At 35.6% G+C, this 21,014-nt stretch overlaps 1 protein-coding gene across 1 annotated transcript in view; it reads left to right on the forward strand.

Moving 5' to 3' along the window:
* The first annotated feature begins 222 nt into the window (after window positions 1-222).
* The window catches only part of MGAT4C (MGAT4 family member C), an 801,801-nt gene continuing 781,009 nt past the window's right edge, over window positions 223-21,014 (forward strand). The window contains exon 1 of the mRNA XM_053584423.1: window positions 223-534. The gene's annotated coding sequence lies outside the window, so the exon portion shown is untranslated. The remainder of the gene's footprint in view (window positions 535-21,014) is intronic.

The raw sequence follows: 21,014 nt of genomic DNA on the forward strand, positions 1-21,014 counted from the left end.
ACAGCTTGATAGTATGGATTCTAGACAGTAGTTTGAAAGAAAGCAATAGTGAAAATGAATTTTGTGCCATCAGACACTTTAAAAACTAGATTTAGCAGCAGTCACATTAGCTTAGATAATGGGAGAATTTTTCTTCATTGAAAATGCTCTCTGTCGCTTGAGAAGAACTTACTGAGGCAGCCTGCCATCTAGCTTTTTCACAGAAAAACAGGCTTGCAGACTGCAGATGAGAGAGTCTGGAGCAGAGACAATTTTAACTTAGCCATTCCTAATTTATCTCAAGCATTTTCAATTCATCTTCACTGCTCTATGCACACAGGAACACCAGATTGCCACCCCTGGGGAACAGAATGCAACCCGGGATCTAGAGAGCTGTCACATTCCAAGAAATATTTAAATTGTGCTGATTTTCTTCTGGAGAACTGAGCCCAGGGAATGAAACTCTCCATCAAGTCATAGCTTTGCGGGCAATAGATCAGAGGATATTGCCAGTTTTCTAATGGATTATTGTTATCGGGCAGGTTTTCTTTGAAGGTATGTAGTCATTTTCTCAATTCATTACCCTCTACTATTTATCAGGTAATAATCTAATGAGCTGGGAATCCAGATCTGTAAAAAAGGAGGGAGATGTTAAGTAGTCGGTATTAACTGATGAATGACACTTTATTGCTGCATGTTTGTAGGTGAAATAATCTGATTCCTTTACTAAAGATTTGTAGGATGTAGTTTGAACTGCACTGTCAGCAAAAATAGGCAAAACCAAAACAAAACCACCGTGCTGCAGGCTGCATTATCATAAGTTCATACTAATTCTCATGAGAATTTTCCTTTTGTAGCTGCAACATATTATGAAGGAAAATGCATACTTTGGAAACTCTCATAACAATATATATTTTTGAATCATTTTAAAACAATAATATTTATCTTCATATTTTCCCAAATGCAAACTTTGTTTTAAATGATGTTATTAATTTTGGTGTCATTGATATATTTATGACTTATAAATATCTGAGAGATAAAAGTACTTAATTTCAAAAAAACTTCATAGAAGTCTTCTTGAGAACATGCTTGCACTTTGCTTTCCATATATTTAAGACTGAAAAAAATTTTACTGAAATTGATTGCAATGCTTTTAGTTAAATATACTATAAAAATTTATTATTTCACTTTATTCTGCTAGTAAAAACCTAAATACATTTTATAGAAGTACAAAAATGTTTAGCAAATGAAATGTTAAAAGCTGACAAACTTCTGAAAATCAGCTGAACCATTAACAAAGCTTTATTCTAAACTCAAATTGATTTCATTATAGTTATATATTAGAACAGGGAAAGGTGACTTCTGTGTCTCTTTCCGAGAAGTTAAAGAGGGTTGTGTGAGTGTGTGTGTATGTTTGTATAGGAGTGAAGGTGTTTGTAGGAGACAGTGAACGGGGAAATAGGGTAGCAAGCAATTACATAGTCATCTCAGTACTTATGAAAATTGAAGACATTTTAAAATACGGCATTAGGGCTTTGATGCTTTTATCAAATGTTTTATTATTGAATGAATGGGGTCATTGAAACCTACCACCTTGTTGGTATTTTTCTGTGTTAAAAATGACTGAGAGAATGGATAGGATAGTAGGTATATTTGACCTAGAGCATGGTGTAGCTGGTGCTGTATTTAGACTGAAACACAGTGTTTGCGTGTCCACCACTGCCTTTAATAGGCTCTGGAGAGGAAATGGTGGTTGAGCTTCGCAAGTGCACTTGTTAAATGTGTTCCAGTTTCTTTGGAGCATTCAAAAGAGTATTACAAGAATAAAGGAAAGAGAGAAGGATTGAGTCACCCAAATGGCAACTTTCAGTGCATTTTCTCTTATCCTCAGAGGGATTGTAAAAGGAAAAGAGGATAGAGTATAGTGTTCTCAAAGGGTACTTTTAAGTGCTTCTTTTTCATGAAACTTAACAAGAATTGAGAAACAAGGGCTTAAATTAAGTTTTCCCCATGGATTCCTCTGTTTGGCAAGCTTTCCCTTCTTCAAGAACCTTCCTCTCTACTCCTTTCAAAAAAAGTGAAATTGTTCCCAACCTGATTCCTCCCCCGGTAACTTACAGCTCTATTTTAAATCTACAGAAGTACAGCCTCTGAAACTGCATACACTCCTGAATGTCTCTGAGTTTTACCATTCAGTGGCTTATGAATTCCAGAGGTTATAGTGATTTAACATCCTTTCATTTCTCTCTTTATTTTTTATATTACAACTGGCTCTTCTGAAAATCTCAGGTTATGTGCATAAATAGGCATAAGTAGGAAAAGAGAGGAAAAACTTCAGAGAACAGATCTTATGATTGTTCAAATAGCAGCAATGAAATATGTCACTTCATGTGTGGACACAGGGAAGACATAACAGCATTGTAGCCATACATCCTTTAATGTACCCTTCAAATGTTATATGAGTAGAGATTAGGGTAAAACTGAAAGTGGTCTCTTCATTTCTCAAATTGCAATAAAAAGTTTTATGGCTTTTACCTGCTATTAGTCTTTTCTACCACAATCATGTTAACATCTCTTGCCTCCCCATAGAGTTCATTCACTTATCCAGCCACTGAAATCTGCTCGGCTTCCAGGTCTAGTTCCAAAACTTATTTTGCTTCATCTTATGTTGACTTTATTGCAAAACATATTACCATAATTTCATTTTATTATTTGCTGTTAAATTACATTTATTGAGTGCCCATGATATGTTTGTTGCTTCCAAGTAACATGTAGGAAGAAAATAAATCGGCTGTTTTATTAATATTTCAGGACCTCTAATTGGTACACACAAAAGGAGAAAATTAAGCCTGGCTTTTTAGCTGTTACTTATGTGCATGTAAGGCATAAAATATTCTATACTTAGTCAATGGCTTAAGTTCATCTTTACTGAGGATCCCAGACAAATCATCCAAATCTCTTAACTGTATTCTGTATGTCAAAGTGTCATAATAGAAAATCAGGTTATGGGTAAGTCAAACTAGGTTTAAATTTGTTAAACAAGTTTGTCCAGGTTAGTTGATTTCTATATACCCCTATGCCGTTATCTGTGTAATGGTTACAATAATGCCTACCTTTTAGAATCTCACGGGTCGTAGAGATCACATACATTAAATAACAAAGACATAATTTGTGCATATCATATGCTCAAGAAACAGTATGCATTTTTGAATGTGTTTTTCCATGGAGTTTTCTATGAGAATGTTCCAGTTGAAACTGTTTTGACTCTCATCTTTTTTGAATAATGTGTGTGTGTGTGTGTATACATGGGTATTACCACAGATCTATATATTTACCAGTTTCAGTAGTAAAAATAATGTGTTGAGGATGTAGCTCTAACTATAGATGCACTAAAGCATTATCCCTCCATACCTATAAAATTAAAAAGTGGTAAATTTGAGAAATCAGTTGGCCTATTCCATAGAGCTATTGAATAGCTAAATTATTGATCATAATGCACCAGAGAAAGCAGAGATAACTTTAACTCATTTTCCACTTTTTCATTCTCCCAAAGGATATGGAAATAGAAGACAATAAATCCTCTTGTTCATTATACTGTTCCCTTTGCCCCTTTCATTTGCATTTTATTTTGGTTCAGTGGCTTGTCTGGCAAGCTGGCCTCAAACTCCAACTGCATAGAGTAGTTCAAGCACATAAATCTAGCCTTCATGGACGAGAGAAAATATATGAAAACTTTTGTATTAAAACAAAAGACAGCTCTTGCTTTGAAAACATGCTAAACTTTTTCTAATGAGAGTCAAACTGTCAAATGTGAATGTTAAACCAGCCAGATGTTGACCTTCACTCAGAATTTAAGTCTTCACAAAATTAGTAACCAAGCTAGAAACTGCCTTCATTCGGTCTCAAGACTATTGGCAAATTCTGTGTCTAAATTTCTCATGTTAAGTTAATAATACATAGAAAAGCCTATTTAATATTCTGTGTTATTTGGGACACATAGTCAGCATAACACATATTTCTTATACTCTTAGTATTGGATTTTGGAAACAGATGTACAAAAATCTCCTATATGAAAGGGATCCACAAAATAATTATTTTTAAAGTGCATTGCAGAAAAATATCTGGCATAGTCTAGATAAAAATGTAAACACAGCAACTGCCTGCTAACCAGGCTTCTAGTTCGTCTTTCTGTTCTCAGTCATTATCTGTTGTCAGTGCCAATCCTGCCTTAAAACCTACAAATTCCTACCTACTCACCAATAAAGAGATACTTTAGGCATTCACCTTCATTTTCTAAAAGAGTTTTGAAGTTTTCATTGTATTTTTTTGGATATTTTGACCTGGTTCTTAAGAAGATTAGAACTTAAGTTGTAATTTTAAATCCGTATTCTAGTTTGTGAAGGTATATGTGTGGGGATAGATAGGTAATATAATACTCATATGGTATTGTGGATCTAATTAAAAAAATAAGTAAAATACTAGTATAGGACCTTGTTCATATAAATCCTTTAAAAAAGGATAATGGTTATTGTTGTTTCCTTCATGATACCATCAGCTCCAGGCTCACCCCTGATGTCGAGGGTGCTGTTACTACATTTGATGTTCAGACTACCTTTGAGGTCATTCACTTTCTTTAATCTATTGCTAACTTCAGGTAAATATTTTGATATATTAAGCCCTTTCTCTTTCATACACACTTAGAATTAAACACCTTGGCTTGGCAACCAATCCTTTGAGGCCTTATACCTTCAGCAAATTCTTCTATTTTTTAATTTTAAGATTTGGTATCCATCATTGAATGAATAGATAAATAAAAGTGGTGTATACACAATGAATACTATTGAGCTTTTAAAAAAGAAGGAAATTCTGTCATTTGAGACAAAATGGATGAAGCTGGAGGAAATTATTATAAGTGAAATAAGCCAAGCAAATGCATAGTAAGAAAGCAAATCTCTAAGGTGAGTGACCCTCACCATTTCTGTATAATGCCAAACAAATAATAAAGGAAGCATAAAGAAAATACAGATTTGCATAACAGGTATATCCCTTTTCATGTTTCCAGAACACAGTTTGGGGATGTTATCTGTAAAAAGACAGATAGTAAATTTATGGGCCGGACTATATCTAAATTTATGTTGAATCGCTAAACCCAGAGCATTAGAATGTGGCCACATTTGGATATAGAATGTTTAAAAAGGCTATTAAATTAAAAGGACATCCTTAGGATAGCCCTTAATTCAATCCGACTGGAATCCTTATAAGACGATGGTGTCTGGACAGTAGGAAGACCAGGGGAAGACACAGAGAGAAGACAGACCCCTACAAGCCAGTGAGTGACGCCTCAGAAGGAAACTCCTCTGCTCACACTTTGCTTTCAGACTTTTAGTCTCCAGAATGCTGAGACAATGCATTTCTGTGGTTGAAGCTGCTCAGTCTGTAGTGCTTTGTTACGGCGGCCCTGGCAAAGTGACTCCACACACGTTTCCGTCTCGGTGACGCCCTTTACTGCACGTTACTCTGCTCTTCCTCTCCTTTTCTCTCCTAAAAGGAAAAAACATTCTTAGGCTAGATTTGATTCAACACCATAGTTTTAGAACTCTTAGTTTAAAACATTTAGGATTTTCCAAACCCTTCTAAAATTTGACCAAATGAAAATACTAACTTTTTGTTTGTTTGTTTGTTTTGTCTTTTGAGACAGAATCTCAAGCTGTCGCCCTGGGTAGAGGGCAGTGGCGTCATAGCTCACAGCAACCTCCAACTCAGGCTCAAGTGATCCTATTGCCTTATGTTTCTATTTTTAGTAGAGACGGGAGTCTCACTTTTGCCCAGTTCGGCCTTGAACTCATGAGCTTGAGCAATCCACCTGCCTTGGCCTTCCAGAGTGCTAGGATTACAGGCGTGAGCCACTGTGCCTGGCCTCTAACTATTTTTATTTTTTGCTTTTTTTTTTTTTTTGGCCACGCCGGTTTTGAACCTGCCACCTCCAGCATATGGGGCTGGCGCCCTACTCCTTTGACCCATAGGTGCCTCCCAACTTTTTTTTTCTTTTTAATGGCAAAAAATAATCTCTTTTGTGTATATGACAGCATGGATTTTAGTCTAAAAATATAACTAGGCCTGTTTTTTCTACTGAAATCACTCAAACTACCTCAATTTGATGCACATGTCTAATAGAATGTTTAAATTTCTCTGTTTAGGGACATGTGTAAGTTTCCCACAGTTTGCTCTTACTGAATCTATTCAGTGGGATCAAGACTATTCAAACCACTTAAAATGTGTTTTCTCATGTTCACCACCCCTGCAACCTTACAGTGTCATTATTATGTGATCATTTTACTACTGTGGAATTCAGAGTGATAAAGGGTCTGTTCACAGTTACTTTGTATAAGGAGAGTAGTTGGTTAGCCAGAATTTGGGTCCAGAATCCATGTTCCAGAATCTGATATTCAACCATTGTAGATAGTATAACAGTTTTCAAAACATGGCAAGGTTTTATGTTTGTTGTAGGAATAGCTGTGGAAATACAAACAAATATATGTCATGTAGCAATATAGAGGAAGGAGAGGAAAATAATATGGTTCATATTTTAACCACATATTTTTATGTAAATACAATAGGGATCATGCTATCTGGTTAATTATGTGATTTCTGTGTGTCTTTTCTTATAGAGGTTGCAATTATTTTTTAGGACTTTTTTTCTTCTTCAAGATGGTATTGTGAGTGTGGTAAAGAAGTCAAGCTTATTATAGAAAATCTAAGAAAAAATGGTACGACTTTGAAACTTACAGAAATTTTATCTTTAATTGAATAATTCATGTTATATGGAGAAATAATGAATAAACCAAAGTGACATGTAGTTATAAATAATCTTGTTAATTCTAGTCACTTAAAAAAAATCAAGGGGGAGGAAACATAAACCATTTCATGAGTAAGGACCATTTGGTAAAATCTTTGCCAAGTGGTGATTCTACCTTAACTCGAAGAAACATACATATAGGGCGGAGCCTGTGGCTCAGTCGGTAAGGCGCCGGCCCCATATACCGAGGGTGGAGGGTTCAAACCCAGCCCCGGCCAAACTGCAACCAAAAAATAGCTGGGCGTTGTGGCGGGCGCCTGTAGTCCCAGCTACTCGGGAGGCTGAGGCAAGAGAATCGCTTAAGCCCAGGAGTTGGAGGTTGCTGTGAGCTGTGTGAGGCCACGGCACTCTACCGAGGGCCATAAAGTGAGACTCTGTCTCTACAAAAAAAAAAAAAAAAGAAACATACATATAAATTCCTAGGTTATGCTTTTCAAGTTAATTGATTCTTCTGATACCTTGAATATTTTTTGTAGATCTGAGTCATATTTTCTAGACAAATTTGAATCCAGTAGAACATCTTTGACAAGTAGGCCAGCACCCCCATGTGACATAAGTACAGTTGACCTACTTCACAAATTATTCTTCTGCCCCCTCATTTTCACAATAGAATCTCTGTGATATTGTCAGATGTCCATATCTAATACAAGAAGTATAATCATCATTAAGTCAAAGTTTGTCCATCACCTGCCAAAACTGGGCAATATAAATAACCAAACGGAGTAGTCCTAGATTCTAGTTATATTTTCTATTATAAAATTAAAATATAAGGAGACTATTGTGAGGGATCCTCTCATCTCTCTAACATGTAGTTCTAAAGCATATAGGATTTGAAGCATTAAATACCAGTGTGGGTTACCTTGCGGCTCTTTCTTGTCCTTCCCCTACAACACTGTACATTGTTAGATTGTCTCCAGGATGCACAGCCCTGTAGATATGCAGACAGCTGACAAAAAAGCACAGGTGAAAATGGAATTCTAGGAACAGGACAAAGGGACAGGAAAAGTCAGATTAGTAGACATGGGTAGGCAAAGTAAAGATAGCCAGAAAAATAACACGGAAAGATATGGATGGGCAGACAGGCAGACAAGGCCAACGGGGCAGGTAGAGGCACAAAGAGACTGATGGACTTGAGAGGAGGGATGTGAGACACCGGGTCAAGCTCTGACATGGACAGGCAGAGCCAGACGTTCACGGGCAACCAGCATGGACATCGACATAGTTGTATGTACATATCTCATTTATACCCTAGAATTTTAGGCCAAATCAATAATAAACCATTTTATTGTTCATTAAAGGCTACTTCTAAAGTGTATTCATTAGTTTTTTGTTGCTGTATGCTTTTGTTTTTTACTACATAAGTGTACATAAAAGAACTCTGTAAATGTATGGAAACACAGCTTGTAATTCCCATTAATTTTATCTAGTACTACTGTCTGTATATAAGAAAAACAAATAAAATGTAGTCCAAGTTACTGTGAGGTTACTATTGAAATGTTACCTTAAGGTCTTCTCAAGCTTTGGAATGTAAGAGACAAGTCAGAAAAGAAAATGATCGATTTTCTTTCTCCCAGATAGGCAACAATTATAAAACAAAAGGAGAAAACACTTGTGCCTCCAAAACATTATTAACATCAAAACAATTATTGTAGCCCATAGTCTTTTTGCTGTAAGTCACTGGAATAACTTCTAAGTTATAAATGCACGGTAAGTATTTTTGTTGAAATAAGAAGAGAAAAGCAAAGAAAAATATAATGCTCCTGTCATTCCTTATATGGAGTTTTTAAACTTAAAAAAGCTATATTGGATTTTAAATTTTGTAGCAAGTTTTGACTATTGCATTATATTAAACTTTTGATTTGTTTGAAATGGACTTTCAATTTTCTTTAAATTATAATGATATTTTTAAGATGGCAAGTGCTAGTCATTCTGTAGGAGCCAGCCACTTGTGGAGGTTTGGAAGAACATACAGACTATGTAATTAAGGGCATATGTACAATTATTATAATTAGAGACATATGTTGCAGGTTGTATCTAGCTTGTTAGCATTTGTAACCATTCTTACTGTCAGTGATAACTGGATAAAATCAGCCAGTTTGAAACAATTTCTTATATATTTTAAATCTTGTGTATCACATCTGATATTTCTTCAAATCAAGACAAACTAAAAATTGGTATTTCTATGTGTTGCTACCAGGTTCTTTTTAAGTGGAGCAACAGAAAATATTTTTACACTTCATATTAATCTCTGAAAAGTGTAAATATATGTTGATGCCACCTTTACGTAGCTCTGTTGAGATATAATTTACATACCATAAATTCATCAATTTTAAGTTCATACTTCAACAACTATCAGCAAATGTGTGGTGTGTTCAACTATCAACATTCTATGTTCATGAACAGTCACTCTCAGTTTTTCCCCCGTAGCAACCAATCTAAAGCAACAACTAATCTACCTCCTCTCTCTACCTCCTTTGCTTTTCTGTGTATTTACTGTAAATCAAATAATCCAAAATGTGGTCTTCTGTGTCTGTTTTTCTTTTTGTTCCTTAGTGTCATATTTCTGAGCTTCATTGTGCTATCGCACCTTTGCTTTGTCCAGTTTTCTTTGGACATACACAATTTTCTTTATTTATTACCTACTTCATTTACATGAAGGTTGGTCCTGAGTTTCCTTTTATTTTTCAAAGTTCAAAATATTACAGGAATACAAATGTTTTTGGTTATCTGGATCACTTTTGTAATGCTTGAATCAAGGTTACAAATGTGCCCACCAGCAGTTTGCATTGTACCCATGAGGTAGGTATTCACCCATGCCCACCTTCCTCCTGACTCCCGCTTGATTTACACTGAATTTTATTTCCCTTTGTGCACATCAGTTAGTCCCAATTTAGTAGTGAGTACATGTGGTGTTTCTTTTTCAATTCTTTAGGTATTTAGAATAATGACATCCAGTTCCATCCAACATATCAAAAAGGCTAACTCATTTTTTTTTTTTATGCCTGAGTAGCATTCTATGGTATACATTCACTACATTTTCTTCATTCATGAACTGAGGGGCACTTGAGTTGATTCCATTTCTTTGCAATTATGAATCGTGCCACACTAAACATTCAGGTACAGTTGTCTTTTTGATAAAATGACTTTTTTTTTTTTCCCTTTGGGTAAATACCCAGTAGTAGGATTGCTAGATCTAAAGGTAGGTCTACTTTTAGTTCTTTGAGGGTTCCCCATAGTATTTGCCATAGAGATTAGTTCTAATTTTCCACCCCACCAACAGTATGTAAGCTCGACTTTCTCTCTGCATCCATGCCAGGATCTATTGTTTTTGGACTTTTTAATACAAGCCATTCTAAATGGGATAAGGTGATATCTCATTATGGTTTTATTTTTTTATTATTTTTTTTTAATTTTTTTATTAAATCATAACTGTATACAATGATATGATTATGGGGCATCATACACTCACTTCATAAACCATTTGACACATTTTTATCACAGTGGTTAACATAGCCTTTCCGGCGTTATCTCAGTTACTGTGCCAAAACATTACACTACTGGGACTTGATCAAACTAAAAAGCTTCTGCACAGCTAAGAACACAGTAAGCAGAGCAAGCAGACAGCCCTCAGAATGGGAGAAGATATTTGCAGGGTATAACTCTGACAAAGGTTTAATAACCAGAATCCACAGAGAACTCAAACGCATCAGCAAGAAAAAAACAAGGGATCCCATCGCAGGCTGGGCAAGGGATTTGAAGAGAAACTTCTCTGAAGAAGACAGGCGCACGGCCTTCAGACATATGAAAAAATGCTCATTATGGTTTTAATATTAATTCCCCTGATAGTTAGTGACATTGAGCATTTTTTTTTTTATATTTATGGGCCATTTGTCTACCTTTTTTGAATAGCTTTTGTTTGTGTCTTTTGCCCGTTTTTTTATTTGGGTTGTTTGGTTTGTTCTTTGATGATTTGCTTGAATTCTTGGTAGTTCCTGGTTATTGTCCTTTCAATGGATGTCTAGCTTTCAAATATATTTTCCTATTCTGTAGCTTGACTGTTTGATCTGAGGATAATTTCCTTGGTTGTGTAGAAGCTTTTTAATTTAATAAAGTCCCATTTATTTATTTTTGTTGTTGAGATGATTTCCATTGAGGTCTTCTTCATAAATTCTTTGCCTAGGATGATATGTAAGTGAATTTTTTCTACATTTGTTTTCAAGAATTATTATGTTTCATTCATTAGATTTGTCTTTTATCCATCTCGAATCAATTTTTATGAGTGGTGCGAGGTAAGAATATTGTTTATTTTTATGCATGTGGCTATCTAGTTTTCTCATAAGGCTTCTTTCCCACCAGTATATTGCTTTATCCATGATCCATTTTTTTTAGGTTGCTTACTTTAAATTATCTTATTTATTTAAGATAGCTCAAATAATAATATACCTATATTCAAAATAGTCAGGCTAGTTAAACTTCTTTATCATTACACTTGTTGGGCTCTTGTTTAAACATGGAATGGAAGTTCTCATAAAAATGTGATTTTTTTTTATTTAATAAACTACTATAGAACTATTAAATCTGAAGAAAATGAGCTGTATTCCACCCTTAATAATAACATATTTTCCATGTAAAATGCTATTTTTCCATCTTTAGGAATTTTCTACGTTGAATTTTACCTACTATTATGAGTTTCTATGTGATAGCTTAAGTTAGACTGTAAGTTTTGAGCATCAGAGTTTGCTAACAGAATGAAAACAATGTAGGATCTCATTTCCAAATCATACGGATGATTGGCATTCTCTGAAATAGTCTATTTATCAATAAGGTTTCTATCTTTTAAAAAAATTAACCAGTTTCCCAGACACCAGGCTAACTTTTTGTAATTACAGTAGAATTGAACTGATCAACATAGTTGATCAGCTCCTTATATTGACAACCTCAAGTTGAACTAATTTCCATCGACCAGTCCTGCATCCATGCACCTTTTAGTACAGTAGCACTAGTTCCTGATGTTGACGAGCTCCATATATTGACCAGTTTGTTGCAGTGCCTTGTGTGTTCAAATTACAGAGGTTGTCCTATGTTTGTTTATTTGTGGTAAGTTAACAATTGATTTTTCCTTTCTATGCATTTAATTATGAAATTGTCAACTTGTATAGAAAGCTAAAATTATTTGATGTATAAGTGGAATTTTTCTGATATCCCCAGTGTGTTAAAAACATATAATTTACTACAGCACCACTTTTCTTCTTTCTTTTAGAAATGTGGATCTTTCCAAGAATTTTTCTTTTGTTCATCTCTAAATATGCATTCCTCTAGGTTTTGTTTGCCTTTTTAATTCTATTTTTCCTTTCTATTTGCTAAATCTGACTCGTTTCATTTATTGCCACATCTCTAACTACATCTAAATCTATAACTCCGGTTATTATGTTTACCTTTGATTCTGACCTGGGAGTTTTATGTTTCTATCCAACAGAAATGTTGTTAAAACACACACACACAACAACAACAAAAATAAGAAAAACTTAAGGCAAATACAAAGGAAAAATAGTGTCTGCTTTGTTTTGTAAAGAATGCTAATTTTTTTTTTTTTTTTCTATTTAAAAGGTTTGGGGCCATGTATATTGTTGCATCAGACACAAACAGATTTTGCATTCTAATTAAATGTTCTGTCTACCATCATTATTCTCATGGATGCTATAAAACCAGCCTCCTTTCTTTCTGCTGTGCCCATGGCCCACTCTTTACCTGATTGTATTAAGATTATTATAGTGGGATATCTCATACTAAAGCAATTCTGTAATAAATAAAAATACATGTCTTATCTTTTATTTTTTATTTAGAGTGAACATTTTAATTCAATTTTGTGAATGATATCATCTAATTGTACTGTGTGTTTGTTAGAATATGACCTGATTTTCTAAATGTTTATCACTGTATTTTTTTCTAGAGAGCTTCCTTTATTTGTCTTTGGAAACATTTTATTTTGAACAATTTAATTTTATTTTTCTGAAATTATAAAGGCACAAAAATAAGACTTTACCTAATAATATTTGGCAGAATACCCAGTATTCCTACTTTATTTCAATTTAATTCCCAAAAGCTGGTAGGAGTGTGGAAATCAACAGGCTAAGAATAACCATCAATGTTTTCTTACAAAAACTCTTCTATTCTTACTAATGCTTACAAACCAAAAACCACTATTTCTCTGAATTTTTTTTTCATTATAGTTCCTACCTACCTATGGTTAAAAAATCCTATGAACCGTTTTGATTAAAAATGCATTTTCTGTTAGCTTTTGTTTTGTAGGGGATTATTTTAACACACATATTTTGATGGCAGCATTGAAAGCATGGTTATATTAATAAAACTTAGATTATACATTATAAAATAAATGAGTAAATTATTTAGATTAGCATATTTGTATAATGGGTCTAATACCTACAGTAGACTTGCAGGTTACTTGATTACGACCAATTTTCATAACCTGATCCTGCCCTGCATCCCACCAGATTAGCATGGAACCACTATGACCTATGATCTAAATCACGTAATTTAGTTTCTCTTTCTTTAGAATCTGGAAGAGCCTCCCAGAAACTGTAAGCAGTTTTAGTGGAGTTCCTGTACCCAGGAGCCAAGAAATGCAGGAAGTGGGCAACCATTAGTGAGCAATATGTAAATGGAACACAGCAAAGCAGTCTGAAGAGAGCCTTAGAGGAGAGAGAAACACCAGCAAAGGGGATGGGGCATCCCACAGTCACAGGGTAGGGAGGCAGATGCAGTGAAAGTCAGAGTAATTGGGGGGGTCTTGGATGCATCACTTGCTGTTCTTGGATTCCAGGAAATATCTAGCTCTCCTGTGTCATTGCAATTGACCTGACATTGGCTCTGAGAACTATTGCCAATGAAACTAACTCTCCTCAAATGGCAGTCTTTCTTGCTGAAAAAATTGTTTCCATAATTTTTTTTTAAATTTTATTCTTAAATCTCTAAAATTCCTAATATTTACTTCTTTCTTATTTTAGATAGACAGAAAAAATATTTTCATGTCCAATCATATAAATATGTATTCACCTGCCTCGGCCAAGGGTCACTGTAGTATCACACTATGGCATGCTGGTAAAGAATGCACTTTCTAGATCTGGCAATGATGCTGAACTTAACTCTATGATTTGCGTATTTTATATATTTAAATATTATGATAAGGGCCAGAGAGGTAAAATTAAATATTCTCCAATAATGTTTTTATATTATATTTCCCCTTGTATTTCCTACAAATTTGTTTATGTAAGTTGAAGCTTTTATTCAATGCATAGATATTCATAACTATTTTATCTATGGTATTATTGGGTCCCTTTAGTGTAGTAACAGTTAATTATCTCAGTTAATACATTTTGGTTTAATGTTTGTTACTGATGTAGTGAATCCTACTTTTTTAGGTTGAAATTTCCTATGTTTAACTCACATATAGTAAAGAGTTATAATGATGGTTTGCTTCCTTGTTGACTGTAGCTCAGTGGTTAGGGTGCTTTCCACAGACACCAGGTCTGGCAGATTTGAACCCAGCTCTGGCCTGCTAAACAACAATGATTTCTGCAAAAAAAAAAAAAAAAAAAAAAAAATAGCAGGCGTTGTGGTGGGCGCCTGTAGGCCCAGCTACTTGGGAGGCTGAGGCAAGAGAATCATTTAAGCCCAAGATTTTGAGTTTGCTGTGAGCTGCAATGCCACAGCACTCTACTGAAGGTGACAGAGTGAGACTCTGTCTCAAGAAAAAAAGAAAGCTATAATTGTTTTGCAATACAATATGAAGATTCTTTTCTTTTATAAATTTATTTTATTCAACTTACATTTTGTTATTTGAGAAATGTTCCTGAGCTCTACCTTTTTCAATGTTAGCTATAATGAAAAAAATTAAGGACCCATTATTTACCCTCTTTCCTCCAACTTTGATGTTTCTGTCATTTCAACATTAGGGCATAAAATACATACTTTCTATTTTCCCAAAAACCTTACATTCATTTTAATCTTACATGTACAGGTAAATGTATAAAATGCTGCTATCAATGACCCACCTCCAAGATTATTTCTGGTAATATTCTGGTTGGTTCGTTCATCTTTTCTACTTATTTGAGAAACAGTTTGTAGAAATAGGACTTATATTTTCAACATACTTGAGTGCTCTTATTTATTTATGTAATGCCATCATCATGGTTGACTGCAACCTTAAATTCCTGGGTTCTAGTGATTCTCCTGCAACATCAGCCTCTAGAGTAGGCATCCTCAAACTTTTTAAACAGGGGGCCAATTCACTGTCCCACAGACTGTTGGAGGGCCAGACTATAGTTTAAAAATAAAAAACAAAAAAAATGAACAAATTCCTATGCACACTGCACATATCTTATTTTGAAGTAAAAAACAAAACGGGAACAAATACAGGTCACACGGCTTCATGTGGCCTGCGGGCTGCAGTTTGAGGATGCCTGCTCTAGAGTACCTGGGACTATAGATGCCTGCCATCACGTCTGGCTAATTTTTCTTTTTTCTAGAAATAGTGTCTAACTCTTGCTTATGCTGGTCTCAAACTTCTGACTTCAAGCAATCCTCTTGGTTCAGCCTCCTACAGTGCTGAGATTACAGGAATGAGCCAGAGAACCAGTTGGCACTGACTCCTGGCTGATTGCAGAATTTTTTTGTTTCATCTTGACTTTTGATAGGTTCACGACAACATGTCTTGGAGATGTTCTGTTTGTGTCGAGATGACCTGGAGTTCAATATCTCCCTGAAAGGAGTGTTTCAGAATCTTTATTGGTACTTGGAAAGTTTTCATTTATGATATTTTCCTGTAATGCTTTTATTTCTTTGGCATGTTCTGCTTCCCCTTTGGGAATACCTATAATTCGCATGTTTAAATGCATCATGAAGTTTCATAATTCTCTGAGTGACTATCCTGCTTTCTCTCTCTTTTCTGACTCTAACTTGCCTCAAGAGCTTTATCCTATAGCTCTGATTTTCTTTTATCTCCATGCTCTAATCTATTATCGATACTTTCTATGGCATCTTTAAGTTCCCTGACTGATTCCTTTAAGTCCTAAATTCCACCATATCTTTTCTATATTCTTCATATTTTTCATCCGTTTTTTAGTCTGTTTTTCTGCTTTCTTTTTAATTCCTTTTTTTTTTTTTTGCCTTCCCTATTTTATATTCTCTTTTTATCATTTACATTAATTCTTTAAGGTGGAAACCTCTGTGGATGCTACCTCATGATCCTTTGTGGGGGTGCTCTATTCTGGCTTTTCATGTTGCCAGAATTTTTCTGTTGATTCTATTGGAGAACTTACCCTGACAAGCTATAGGTCTCCTGCCAGTGGCATGGTGGGGTGAGGAAACCAGTTGAAAATTATTAGGAAAGTTATAGAGAATAATAGACAAAGACAAAGAGATGGTTTTAAGAGTAGGGAGGATTTGGGAGGCGGCATACCCTTTTTCATGAGGCTTCCAGTATGCCTCCCCAAGTATCAGGCTAGTTCTGTATTTATTTCATACATCAGTCTGTGATGGGATTGTGTGCCTTGCCTTCATGAGTGTTACGTATGATTGTAACGTATGTACAATCTCATGAAGGCAAGGCAAACAATCCCATCGTGGTTTTTGGTACACTTGCATTTCTACGAACTAGACTAATTTCTTTTTTTTGCAGTTTTTGGCTGGGGCTGGGTTTGAAACCACCACCTCTGGCATATGGGGCCAGCGCCCTACTCCTATGAGCCACAGGTGCCATCGTAGACTAATTCTTTAACTAACTATGTTAATTGTATAAATTTACTTGCTACCTTCTATTGTTTTAAGGTATTTATGATCTTAACATAAACAAGCCTGAATGGGTAAACAATTAGGAGCTAACATCAGGGAAAAAAACCCTAGCCAGCCCACATTCACAAACCACATATGTGATTTTGTAATACTCTGATGCTTTGTGCCCAGATAGACTCCTCTGGCCAAACTAAAGTGACTGAAAATAAGAAGTATTTCATCCCCTTATCTGATCCGGAGCAATTCTTGCTGTGTTCAACAAGGTTTAAACTTTTACATTCTTAACTTTCCCAAATACACTCTCCCAGAACAAACAGACCTGCCCTGGCAGAGAACAGCTATAAGGCTTCCAGTCTATAGCCTCACAGCTGCAGAGGGGGAGGGAATATTTAGCAAGCCAGTCTTTAGAAATACTAAAGTGATAAGGACTCCTGCTTTGTGCTCAAATTCCTTCCCTATTACTGTTTTTCCTTTGTCCATTCTCTGCAATACTATTGCTAATTTAATTTCTAATCTACTTACAACTAATAATTGAATATTGGTTTCGAGCTTATAAAATCATTATTACTAGTAATGCAAGCACATCAAGATATGACTCTGCCCTTAAGTATTTCCACGTGCACTCTTCAGGTTCTTCCTCATGCGTGTTTTCTTCTTGTTCATATCATTCCCTACTTTTTCCTTCTCACTACTTCCTTAGCTTTAAATTACCCTGTCTCAGAGCTTCTGTGTTGAAGTGGCCTTTTTGTTGATGTGGCCTTCCAGCAGGAAGATAAGGGTAAAGAGATAGAAGGAAGAAAGAAAATAAAAAGTAAAGAGGGGAAAAAAAGAAAGAGGGTGGAAGGAAAGAATTAAGGAAAAGAAGTGAAAGAGTACGGTAAGAGAGAAAGAGATCAACAGGAGAAATGGTGGTGTTCGGTGGAGTGTTTTAACCACACCACAGCTCTAGGCCTTGGGTGGGCTAGGCTGGGTGAAGTCAGGAGTTGCTTACCAACCTGAAAAAATGCAAGACCCCATGTCTGCAAAATATAGAAAGAAATCAGCAGTATTTTGGCCTTCTTTCCAAAAGCCAAAGCTAGAAGGATACTGAAGACCACAAACTCATAGCCTCCTTGAGTCAGAAATGTGTCATGACCCTCTCAGCCAGACCAATTCCATGACCCCCCCCCCCAGCCCTCATCTAAGAGAAATAGATGAAAAAATAATTGAAATTGATTAAAAATTGAAAATATAATTGTATAAGTAAAAGAAGAAAGAAAGGAAATGTCTTCAGTGGTGTATGAGAAACTTTTGCTGGAAATATGAAAAACTTAGAGAAATCTCTACCAAAAGAGAGAAAAAGGACAAAAATAAAAAAGAAAGACAAAATAAAAGGGGCTAAGAAACAAAAATGGAGAAGCCCATGCTATTGAAAAAGTAAAAATTAAAAAATTAAAATACAACCAAACAAAAAAACTAAAGAAACAAGAATGATAACCTAAATAAATAAGAAAAAAAAAGCAAAAAATGTAAAACAAGATGCATATATGGCAACATATTGCCTGTACGCTAAGGGGCACTGTGGTGTTAAGAGACAGAGAACACAGGCTGCATTTCTGTACATTATTGGGGTTGGAAGCCACTTTGTTGTTGCAAAGGAGGCCAGATCTTGTCTTCCTGATTTCTTTGCTCTCAATCCAGGCCTGTTCACTTTATTGGTATTCAGTCCCTGGTACTGAGCTCTGAGCTCCCGCTGCTCTCTCCAGACTTCCCAGGAGGCCTATCAGACAGTTTCCATGACACTGTGGCCATCCCGGGGGCTGTAGGGGGCACTCAGCTCACCCCAAGGATGACTGCTCAAGCTCAACAGGTGAGCCAGAGCTGGCTATACACTAGAATCCCAGAGACTATTGCTCCTATGCAGGCAGTCTTCTCACTGTGGGGGTGCCCCACCAGCAGCCGTGCCAGTGGGAGAATCCCCACACCCAATGTTCAACCCTGGCCTCTGGATGCTGTTTGAGTCTACTTGCTGCTCCAGTGATCAGCCAGTCCAAAACTGAAATACCATAGGACCGCCCTTTCCCTTCCCCATTCCTCCACAGGAGAGCTGGCTGACCAGACGGCCACCTGCCTTCCAGGTCTGTTTTCCTCACCTCCAGATACTCTCCTTGGCTCCTAGGTTTCTGGCTGCTTCACTGTACCCCCAGAGTGATGTTTCTGTACAAATTCTCCAAGCTGAATGTGGCTGAAGCCAACTTTCCCCTGACTGGTCATGAGCAGCTGGCAAGGGGATATTTCTAGTTCACTACCTTCTCTTCCCCCTCAAGAGAAATAGTTATCCATATGTACACATGTGCTCTAATGTTGGGAAGGTGATTTGTTATTGTTTTATGAAATTTCTAGTCTTACAGTTTTATTTTTGCCTAGTGCTTCTTATACTGCCCTTTCATTTCACTGTGTTTTGGAAGCCTATGATTTTATATTTAGGATTTTAGCCCACACTTAGTGTCAGTGAAAGTAAAATGTTTATTCTTATTGTTTTTGTCTTCATTGTTGCTTTTGAAATATTTCTTTAATAAAAGAGAGAGAGATGCCATCTCTATCCTTTTGTATTAAACTGAGATTCTCTAAAATCATATTTTAAAATTGTAAATCAAGATATGGTCCACCACCACTGAAAATTCTCCCGTGATCTTCTATAAACTTTATCAAAATGTGTAGAGATATCTCAAAGAACTTACACTAGACCTATCATTTGATCCATCAATCCCACTTCTGGTATATACCCACAGGAAAAAGTCACTTGCACCTGCATTCTAATGTTTATAGGAGCAAAGACGTGGAAACAACCCAAATGCCCACCAATACATGAATGGATTAATAAAATGTGGTTTATGCACACTGCAGAGTACTACTTAGGCTTAACAAATGGTGATCTAGTATCTTTTGTGACAACTTGCATTGGACTGGAAACCATTCTTCTAAGTGAAACATTTCAAGAATGGAGAAACAAACACACGTACTTAATGCCAAAATGAAATCTATCAACACTTAAGTGCACATATGGAAGTGTATATCAGTGAAAATAGGCTGGGGGGGTGAAGGAGAGGATGGGAAAATTCACACCCATCTCTGTGAAGGGCACACTTAAAACTTTGACTAAATCTGCACAAGTATGTAAAAACCTTGTGTACCCCCTAATATTCTCAAATTAAATATAGTTTTAAAAACCTGAATTCTCTAATTGTGTATTATATTATTTGTTATCTCTGTGTTATCCAACATCGTAGCAACAGGCTACAATAGTCCCCAAGATGTAATATTCCAGACCTGTGCTGCATCTCTACTTTCACCTTCCATCTCTTATTCTCTCTTCCCTGTTCCTACATTGATACAAGGTTTTTCACTATCATTAATCATGCCAATCTCCCTTCTTTTTTCCCCCTTGTATTTGTAGTTATTGTTCCTAGTCTCTAGAATTTTTTTATCCCACATATTTCCATTTCCATTTTATTTATGTTGCTGCCTGAAAATTACTTCCTCTGTGTCAAAGACAACTCTATTTTTGGCATTTACCCTTTAAGTATTATTATTTTCTTTTAATTCCTTAGAAATGTCCGCTTAATTAATTTTTTCTTTTTTGGTTTATTCTATTTTGTTTTTTACTAGTTCCCCAGTTCAATACAAGGTCTATGATAACAGTAAAGTTTTGTTTTACTGTTTAACAGGATTTCTACATCAAGTATGTTTGGCATATACATTGTCTTTTCTTTTTATTAAGAGAAATTTAATTTAAGAACAAAGAGAAAGCTTAGAGCACTTTCGAAGAGAATTGGAAGTGAATCCCTCTCATGAATGAAAAGAGGTGAGAGAGACACACCATATACATTTTCTGTCTCTGATCTAGTGTAAGTGTAATTAGAATTACATTTCTGAAGTTCAGCACAAAACAAATATATTTTTCTTTTACTTACAATTTTACTGGCTCTTCTTTGCTTTCCGACTTTAATGATTTTTTGACATGCTCTAATCATATGACTAACTTATTTAAATGTAACCTGCTCTTTTCAGCTTTTACCTGTTTTTTTTTTTCACACTGTTAGATACACCCAGAACAGCTGTTTCTCTCAAATGGTTATGCAAAGATTCTACTATCTGTCACAGTACAACTTAGCTGATTCATCTTCAATGAATTGTTTTAAACTTTTCTCTTTCACAAAATTATTTTCTCTGCCTCTGGTGCCAATATGTTTCTTTTATTCATTTACTTTTACATTGATCTTCTATTTCAAAAACTGCATCTTGATGTACCCAGTTCTTAGCAATCTGGTTGGAACTTGCCCAACATCTCGTTACATTTTCATGAATGACATTATGTCATTCTTTAGAC

This window comes from Nycticebus coucang, chromosome 3 (genome assembly GCF_027406575.1).
Source record: "Nycticebus coucang isolate mNycCou1 chromosome 3, mNycCou1.pri, whole genome shotgun sequence".
NCBI lineage: Eukaryota > Metazoa > Chordata > Mammalia > Primates > Lorisidae > Nycticebus > Nycticebus coucang.